Below are 7,822 nucleotides of genomic sequence, written 5' to 3' on the forward strand. Positions count from 1 at the left end.
AGATGTTTAAATATTTAAAGGGTATTAAAGAACAAGCAACCTTTTTTCAAATACAGGGAAGCTAGAGAATTAGAGGACATGAAATGAAGCTGCAAGGAGGTAAACTTAAGAGCAACATCAAGAAACACTTTTGAAGGAAAGAGTGGTGGATGCCTGGAATGCCCTCCTGGTGGAGGTGGTCCTGCATGAAGTGGCAGGTACAAATCTAGTCACCTTAATGGGCAGTCTAGGTGGACCATACTGTCTGCCATCATTTAATACGTTAATATCAGGCTCATTTTCAAAAGAGAAAAATGTCCAAAAAGTGACATAAGTCTGCATTTGGACGTTTTCCTCACAAAAACATCCAAATCAGTATTTTCGAAACCTCTTTTTAGATGTTTTTCTCTGAAGTCCATCAGAAGTGTGTCTAAATCTCAAGGGGGTGTGCCAGGGCGTGTTCAAGGTGGGACTTGGGCGTTTCTAAGACTTAGACATTTTTCAGCCATAATGGAACAAACCAAAAATGTCCAGGACTAAGACATTTTGAGCTACACCTGTTTTTATAATGAATAGCTGCAGTGGGAATTGAACCACTAGGCTACTCCTCCACTCCACACCAAAAGGTGCCCCAAATGACCAGATGACCACTGGAGGGAATCACCTCCCCGAACTCCCCCCAGTGATCACTAATCCCCTCCCAACCCAAAAAATGTGATTAAAAATATTACTTGCCAGCCTCAGATGTTATACTCAGGTCCATTAGAATAGCATGCAGGTCCCTGGAGTAGTCTAGTAGTGGTGCAGTGCAGTGCACTGCAGACAGGTGGACCCAGGTTTCTACTTTGTAGAGGAAACTGTGAGCCCTCCAAAAACCACCAGAAACCTTCTGTACCCACATACTGGTGCTCCCTTAACCTGTAAGAGCTATGGTAGTGGTGTACAGTTGGGGGTAGTGGGTTTGGGGGGGGGGGGGCTCAGCAGACAAGGTAAGGGAGCAATGGTGAGATGTGTACCTGGGAGTATTTTATAAAGTCCTCTGCAGTGCCCCCAAGGATGCCCTATTGCTTTCCTGGGATGTCACTTTTCCACTATTCTACCTGATGCCAAGCCTTCTAATTTTTTAATAACATCTGAGCCTTGTGTCTATTGTTTATCAGTAGATTTGGGCTTTGAATTCAGATCTATAGATAAAAAGGAAGTCTCACTACATATATCTAAATACCAGAGTGCTATTTTCCCATACTTCATAGCAAGAGTGTACAGTCCCTAATTATCTGTCCCAGTGCAACTGAAGCATTTACCTCCTCAGTGCATGCAAATGGTTTCATCCTTGTGTGGATTCTCTGATGCTGTGTGAAGCTTTCCTTCCAACCAAAGCTTTTACCACTCTCAGAAAATGTAAATGGTTTTACTCCTGTGTGTATTCTCTGGTGCATTGTGAGGTTTACCTTCTGACCAAAGCTTTTACTACACTCTATACATGCAAATGGTTTCTCTCCTGTGTGGACTCTCCGATGCACTTTTGAGATTTACATTACAACCAAAGCTTTTACCACACTTAGGACATGTGAATGGTTTCACTCTATTGTAGATTTTTTTGTATATTTTGTACGTTTTGCATTTGGACGTTTTTTGTTTGAAAATGGACCAAAAAATAAAACGTCCAAATCACAAAATGTTTTTCCAAACAGTATTTTCAAAAGGAAAAGATAGACATTTTTGTTTGTTGAAAATGACCTTCTTTCCTGGTCAAAATTTGGACGTTTTACAAATTCAGATTTAGATGTCATATCAAAAATGCCCCTCTATGCGTCTAGTACTCTGTGTGGTTCTGATTGCCCCAACTCAAAGATTATATTGTAGAACTAAATAAAGTTCAGAAAAGGGTGCCAAAAATGATAGGGATTGGACATCTCCCTTACAAAGATAAGCCCTTATTTGGCAGACTGCCCACTGCGTGGGGTCAGGCACCACCATTTTACCAGATAGTAGCATAGAAGCAGGAGTGAGTAGGAATTGAGGTCCATTAGTTACAGGGATATTTTAGTTTGGGTGTCAGGGGTGGGGCAGGGAGTCCAGTAGACCACCATAATTCTTTTTCTGTTTGGGGTGGGGGTGGTCTGCAGGAGGGCAGGGGGTCAACTAGATCATCAGGGATTTGGGGAGGAGGGGTGAAGAGGAGGCCAGGGAGTCCAAAGTAATTTTTTTTCAAATGTCTCCCTTCCTGTCATGCGTGAGCCATTAATCACTCATATACTGACAAGAAAGGAAACAGTTTACTCTTCAGTGCACAAATAGATGCATATTAATGCAGCAATGTGTGCTATTTTTTCTGACAGTGCACACTTTCTAATGCAGCAATAATTTGCATGGGAAGCTAATGTTGTGTTAGGCTTGTGTTAGGAACTTGTGTGCTAAATGTCAGTGTGCAGCTCTAATGCAAGCTTACTGCATCGGTCACTAAATAAGAAGTCATTAGTTAGATAATATTGCCCTCCAAAATTTACTTCTGTTATGCAGATTTTACAATGAATTCATAAGTAAGTGGACAGTATTTGATAAAAAGATTCTCAGCCAGTGAATTGCTTCCAGCAATTACTTTCATCGTTCTCTTGTTCATGAAATTCCACAAATGCAAAGCATATGAATTATTAAAAGTTTCATGGGAGTTCCAGACATCAAAATATCGTCTCCATGCAGGATAAGGAATTGGGTAGAATCGTTGTGGGTTAAAAATGGAAATATTCCCACATGTGCTATCTTCTATACCCTTGAAAACTGGTAGCTCACATTGCCTTGCTAACACTCTAGTAAGTAACCGTGGACCTTGGTGTCCCCATATTGCTCCTCTATAGTTTTTCACAAAGTCTTCCATGCAGTCCCATAGATATTGATATTGTCTTTCGAAACCAAATACCCCATTGCTGCAATCTCGAGATCCTTCAGCTGCCAGGAAATTTACTTCTGGGATAGGCCTTATGGTTATAATATCTGTATCCATCTAAAGCCCACCATACTTCCAAACCAGTGCGAGCCTGAAGGCATCAGCACTGACATATGTCCAGTAGAACTCCTTGGCTGGATTTACCTATAAATAAAAAATGCAGAGTTATTATTTCACCAGTATTATCTAACAGTCAGGGTCAGATCAGCATATTATAGTGTATGTTGCACTGAATATTCCAAAGTATTCCGTTTGTCAACTGAAAATTTATGCTGGTGCTTTTACAATGTTTGTTGGTGCAGTGTGTACTTTCTTTGCCCTTAAGCTATAAGGGTATCAGAGTGTTAATATTGTGCTATTTTACTCAGTGCATCCTAATTATATAAAAGTAGAAAGCTGGTATAACCTAAACTAGAAATTAATATTGAGTGCAGATTGCACATCAGTTTTTTGTCTGTTATTGTAGAAAAGCAAATACATCATCATACTGATGATGTGGAGGGATTTTGTTGATACATGGTCTGTTACAATTCTCTTTGGAAAATTCATACTATATCACCATTGATTTCAGTACAGTTACCTTATTGGTTTCCAATAGTTGAATGTATGTACAACTTTAACAGAAGAGACAGGATCAGTGCTGGATAAAGTGCAGGGTGCAGAGTCATGGGTTGGGGGGGAGGGGGAGGCATCTTTCTTTGCTGAATTTCCAAAGGATTTTTTGTCATTGATCCTGAATAATCAGCCTTAATGTTGGCATACCATCTTGTGGACTACATTAGATACTCTAGCTCTATTATCGTTTTCTTGGTGCTGTATCTCAGATTGGCAGCCCTGGTGGAACCCGCATTTGCTTTTTAAAACAAATTGATGCCCTTTGCGCCAGAGATGCATCCCCTCCCCCAGCCAGTGGCCACAAGCCCCTCCCCCTACTAATCATTTCTATAGTGCTACTAGATGTACAAAGCGCTGTACACATTATATGCAGGTATTTAGATTGTGAGCTCTTTGAGCAGGGACTGTCTTTTCATGTATGGTGTACAGCACTGCGTATGCCTTGTAGCGCTATAGAAGTGGTAAGTAGTAGTACTTTCTCTGTCCTTAGAGGGCTCACAATCTAAGTTTTTGTGCATGTGACATTGAAGGGTTAAGTGACTTGCCCAAGGTCACAAGGAGCTGCAGTGGGAATTGAGCCCAGGTTGCCAGGATCAAAGATCACTGCACTAACCATTAGGCCCACTCCCCCCCAAGCATCCCCAACCCCCAATACCTCCGTAGTTCAGGTACCTTGATCCCTATCTTTTTAAGAAATTTGTTAAAATTAGTTCTTGAATAAGATTCTCTGTTGCTGGAGTGTATGAACCTCAGGAGAATCAAAGTCCTGCACCTTCAATCGTTCCAACTGGTAGATTATCTGCATGCACCAAACTTGTAGAGTCAGGGGGTGCGGGGACAGTCAAGACAAAAGGATAACCTTCTTAGCAAGAAGTACTGCCTGCTGGAGAAAACCTTTTAAACCACCAGGTGCTCTAAATGATAGTTGCCAAATAATATATGAGGGTGTAAATGTAGTTCAGAAGACTTCCAAAACTGCTGAACAAGTGGGCAAGACCAGAACAGATGTCCAGTGAGGCCCTAGCTGAGGAAAATTTAGGGCAGCAATCCAAGGCTGCAAATCCAGTAAGATGAGCCCATGTAGGAGAAACATACAAGCGTAAAGCAAATTTGTACTAAAGTTTCAAATGTGTAAATGCTGCAAAAGTTTTTTGGATGCCCAGATCAAAGATGAGAAGTAGGTCGCTGGAGATAACATAAGGTAGATCTCGAGACCAAGCCTGTGCTAGTGGCATATAATATATCTCCTCTGCAGTATCTTTTCAAGGGGTAACTTATCCTGTGCTGCCACAGAAAGGTGTGAGCAAAGTCCAAATAAATAAATAGTATGTGCTATAGCTAACGTGTCCTGAACATCCTCAGTTAAGTCTTGCCAAGGTGGCACCACCACATAATGCATCAACTGTAAATATCCAAAGAAGTCCCCCTAAATCAAATGAAATTTTTAGTTCCTCCCAAGGCTTGACTGCCCCCTCCTCTGTTAAGACATGCAGTAAAAAAACAGAGGCCTTTGACCCTCCAACGAGAGAAAGGGGTGCTGGCCAAGTCCGGAACAAAGTCAACATTACCCTGAATAGCCAGATAAGGGGTGACAGTAGAAGAGAAGCGGTGGTGCCAGAAAACCCACCGCCACACTGCCTTCCCAGTCTGGAAAAGGATATTAGTGTGTGGGCTGGGTTCGACTGTGTACAAGAATGGAGGTAACTGCTGTTATGCAGAGGGTGCAGCAAACCAAGCTCCAACTCTGTAGCAGTAAAATGCTGTGCCCCCCCCCCCCCCCATGCTATAGACAAATACCCAGCCCTCTTTGTAGGACCGGTGTCTGTAGCACCTGAATAGGCACCTGGGCCTTTTTACCCAACTACAAATAGCTCTGCAGAGCCTGTGGAGAGAATTCCCGTCCATCCGGCCAGATACAAGGGCAGCATCTGAAACACATACAGGATACATGGGATCAACAACATATTGAACAAGTGGATACATCCCAATAATGACAAAGGAAAAGCCCTTTGTCATTATTGGTGAAATATTATCCCCATATAATTTTGTAAGATCAGCAGAAATCCACACACTCAGATATTTCAGCTTCTCAGGTGTCCATGCAAATGGAAACACCCCCAGTCAATTACTCCGCACTGCAGGCACCACTGGTAAAGATACAGACTTTGCCAGATTTAGTGAAAACCCTCAAAATCTCCCATAGTGTGCCAGCAAGTCGAGTAGGGGAGGCAATGGAGGTCTGCTAAAATCACCAGAAGGTCATCTGCATAGGCAAGCACCTTCAGTGATGGCCCTGCACGCACACTCCCTATACTATTGCAGAAGACTGAAGTTCCTGCAGCAGAGGCTTAAGGGACAAAATAAACAAAAGAGGCAAGAGGGGACACCCCTACCTCGCACCCCAATCCACCGTGAATGAGACTGTCTGGACCCCCGTTCACTAATTATTGAGCTGTGGGTTGCTTATACAAAGTTTGAATTGCATGCAAGAACCAACCCGTAATTTCCACGTAACCCAAGACCTCAAACAGAAAAGGCCAACAGACTTTATCAAAAGCCTTTTCTGCATCCAAGCTGATCAAAAGCGCAGGTTCCTTAACTTGCTGACAATGCCACATGGCAAACAGCACCTTCTGAAAATTCAAAACAGATTGTCAACCTTTCACAAAACCAGCCTGATGCTCACCAATCACCTTTAGTAAATGCTTTTAAAAGATGGTCCACTAGGATCCGGGACAAAATTTTAATGTCCATGTTAATCAAAGATATGTAGGGCGATACGCCTCCAGGGCTGAGTGGTCTCTATTGGGCTTAGGCAACAAGGAGATCAATGCTGAATTTGATTATTTGGAAAAAGCACCTTGCTTAACTGCTGCCATATAGTATGCATGCAAGGACCCCAACAACTGTACCTGTATTGTCTTATAGAATTCTCTCATGAACCCATCAGGGCCTGGAGTAGAAAATGGTTTGAGCTTGGCAATCACCTGCTGAAGTTAGTACATAAGTATTGCCATACTGGGACAGACCAAAGGTCCATCAGGCCCAGCATCCTGTTTCCAACAGTGGCCAAATCTGGTCACAAATACCTGGCAAGATCCCAAAAATGTACAACACATTTTTTGCTGCTTATCCCAGGAATAAGCAGTGGAGTTTCCCCAAGTCCATTTTAATAATGGTCTATGGACTTTTCCTTTAGGAAGCCGTCCAAACCTTTTTTAAAGCCCGCTAAGCTAACCGCCATTACCACATTCTCTGGCAACGAATTCCAGAGTTTAATTACACGTTGAGTGAAGAAAAATTTTCTGATTTGTTTTACATTTACTACTTTGTAGCTTCATCGAATGCCCCCTAGTCCTAGTATTTTTGGAAAGAGTAAACAGACACTTCACGTGTACTTTTTCCACTCCACTCATTATTTTATAGACCTCTATCATATCTCCCCTCTGCTGTCTTTTCTCCAAGCTGAAGAGCCCTAGCCACTTTAGCTTTTCCTCATAGGGAAGTCGTCCCATCCCCTTTATCATTTTTGTCGCCCTTCTCTGCACCTTTTCTAATTCTACTATATCTTTTTTGAGATGCAGCAATCAGAACTGAACACAATATTCGAGGTGCAGTCGCACCGTGGACCAATACAAAGGCATTATAACATCCTCATTTTTGTTTTCCATTCCTTTCCTAATAATACCTAACATTCTATTTGCTTTCTTAGCCGCAGCAGCACACTGAGCAGAAGGTTTCAATGTATCATCAACGACAACACCTAGATTCCCTTCTTGGTCGGTGACTCCTAACGTGGAACCTTGCATTACTTATCTATAATTCGGGTTCCTCTTTCCCACATGCATCAATTTGCACTTGCTCACATTAAATGTCATCTGCCATTTAGACGCCCAGTCTCCCAGTCTTGTAAGGTCCTCTTGTAATTTTTCACAATCCTCTTGCGATTTAACAACTTTGAATAACTTTGTGTCATCAGCAAATTTAATTACCTCGCTAGTTACTCCCATCTCTAGGTCATTTATAAATATGTTAAAAAGCAGCGGTCCCAGCACAGACCCCTGGGGAACCCCACTAACTACCCTTCTCTATTGAGAATACTGACCATTTAATCCTACTCTTTAACCAGTTTTTAATCCACAATAGAACACTACTTCCTATCCCATGACTCTCCAATTTCCTCTGGAATCTTTCATGAGGTACTTTGTCAAACACCTTTTGAAAGTCCAGATACACAATATCAACCGGCTCACCTTTATCCACATGCTTGTTCACCCCTTC

At 42.2% G+C, this 7,822-nt stretch overlaps 1 pseudogene; it reads right to left on the reverse strand.

Annotated features, from left to right (window-relative positions):
* Positions 1-2,494: 2,494 nt before the first annotated feature.
* On the reverse strand, positions 2,495-3,079 carry LOC115478318 (annotated as a pseudogene).
* Positions 3,080-7,822: the final 4,743 nt, after the last annotated feature.

This window comes from Microcaecilia unicolor, chromosome 10 (assembly GCF_901765095.1).
Source record: "Microcaecilia unicolor chromosome 10, aMicUni1.1, whole genome shotgun sequence".
NCBI lineage: Eukaryota > Metazoa > Chordata > Amphibia > Gymnophiona > Siphonopidae > Microcaecilia > Microcaecilia unicolor.